Raw genomic sequence first — 2283 nt, 5'->3', positions numbered from 1 at the left:
TAGGAAAGAGATCAAGGAAACTGCGGATAAAATCATAGAAAACACAGACAAAACCAGCCAAAATCAAGGAAAACACAGACAAAATAATAGATGAATTCAGAACAAAATGGTAAAATAAATGAACAATTAGAAGTCATACAAAAACAGCAATTAGAAATCCAAAAGATAGACAACAAAATTTCAGAAATGGACAATGCAACAGAAAGCTTTAGGGGCAAATTTGAAATAATGGAAGACAGAACTGGAGAAATTGAAGATAAATCTACTGATGCCACTTTGTTTGAGGAAAAATCAGAGAAAAGAATGAAGAAAACCTAAGAACTATGTGGGATACAATTAAGGGCAAAAATTTGCATGGATCAGAGTTCCAGAACAGAGGGAGAAAATGGAAAACACAGAGAGGATCATTGAAGATTTGCTGACAAAAAACTTCCCTAATATCATCAAAGATGAAAAGCTGACCATCCAAGAAGCTCAAGGAACCCCATACAGTCACCAAGACATCGAACTCACCAAAACAAAGACAAAGAAAGAATCTTGAGAGCAGCTCAAGAAAAATGAAAAGTCACATACAAAGTGTAAACAATAAGACTAAGCTCTGATTACTCAGCAGAAACCATGCAGGCAAGAAGGCAATGGGATTATACATACAAAACCTTGAAAGAAAAAAAATTACCAACCAAGAATAATATATCCTGCAAAACTCTCCCTTAAATATGATGGTGAAATTAGGACATTTCCAGATAAACAGAAATTAAAGGAATTCGTAAAACTCAAACCAAACTTAACAAGAATTATTAAAGGGAGTCCTTCAATTAGAGAACCAACAACATCAGACAACCAACTGAATCTAGGACACAGGTCAGTATGAGCCAAATACTGACCTAGGTAATGAACTCTCAAGGATAAAAAAAACTAAAAGATTCAAAACAGGGAACTAGAGACGTGAATCTATAAATGATGACAATGTCAGAACAATAAAAGGGAGAATATATGGTGTAGGTATAGAACTTTCAAATGGAGAGGAAGTCAAAGCAATATCAAGTAATAAAAGACTGGTTCAAACTTAGGAAGATGAGGGTAAATTTCAAGGTAACCACAAAGAAAGTTACAAAAACTACTTGAAAAAATAAAGGAAAACAAAGTCTCAGTAAACACAAAATCTACAATAATGAAAGAAACAAAAAGAATTTCACAAACAAAAGGAACTCAGCATAGGAGAATAAGAAGAACAAAGAAAAAGTCAGCACCATGCAAAAAAAAAAAAAAAGCACTACAAAATGACAGTAATAAACTCACATCTATTGATAATCACACTGAATGTAAATGGCTTAAACACACCTGTAAAGAGACAGAGAGTGACAGAATGGATAGAAAAACATGATTCATCAATATGCTGTCTACAAGAGACACAACTCAGAAACAAAGACATAAATATATTAAAAATCGAAGGATGGAAAAAAAATAGCAAACAGAAACCAAAAAAGAGCAAGAGTGGCAATACTAATCTCAGATAAAACAAACTTTAAGGCAAAATCCACTGTAAAAGACAAGGAAGGATATTATATAATTATTAAAGGGACAATCCAACATGATGACATAACCATAATAAATATCTACGCACCTAATGACAGGGCTCCAAAGTACATAAAACAAACTCTAACAGCACTGAAAAGAGAATTGACAGTTCCAAAATAATAGTAGGAGACTTCAACACACCACTCTCAGTAATGACAGAACATCTAGAAAGAAATTCAACAAAGATACAGAAGATTTAAAAGCCACAATCAACCATCTTGATGTTATAGATATATACAAAACTCGCCACCCAACAGCAGCAAAGTATATATTCTTTTCCAACAAACATAGAATATTCTCCAGAATAGACCACATCTTAGGCCACAGAGCGACCCTCAACAAAATCCAAAACACTGAGATAATACAAAACATCTTCTCTGATCACAACACCATAAAATTAGAAATTAATAACAGGAAGAGCAAGGGAAAAAAAATCAGATACATGGATACTGAATAACACCTTGCTTGAAAACCACTGCGTAATAGAAGAAATCAAAGATGGAATAAAAAAATTTCTAGAATCAAATGAGAATGAAAATACATCATACCAAAACCTTTGGGACACAGCAAAGGCAGTGCTCAGAGGTCAATTTATAGGTGCACACATCAAAAAAGAAGAAAGGGACAAAATTGTGGGGATATATGCCATTTAAACATGGTTGCACTATTGACAACTGCAGCCCCCACAGGCCTCTATGCTGTATA

Source organism: Trichechus manatus, unplaced genomic scaffold (genome assembly GCF_000243295.1).
Source record: "Trichechus manatus latirostris isolate Lorelei unplaced genomic scaffold, TriManLat1.0 scaffold00059, whole genome shotgun sequence".
NCBI lineage: Eukaryota > Metazoa > Chordata > Mammalia > Sirenia > Trichechidae > Trichechus > Trichechus manatus.
Note: the sequence above shows the minus strand (reverse complement) of the source record.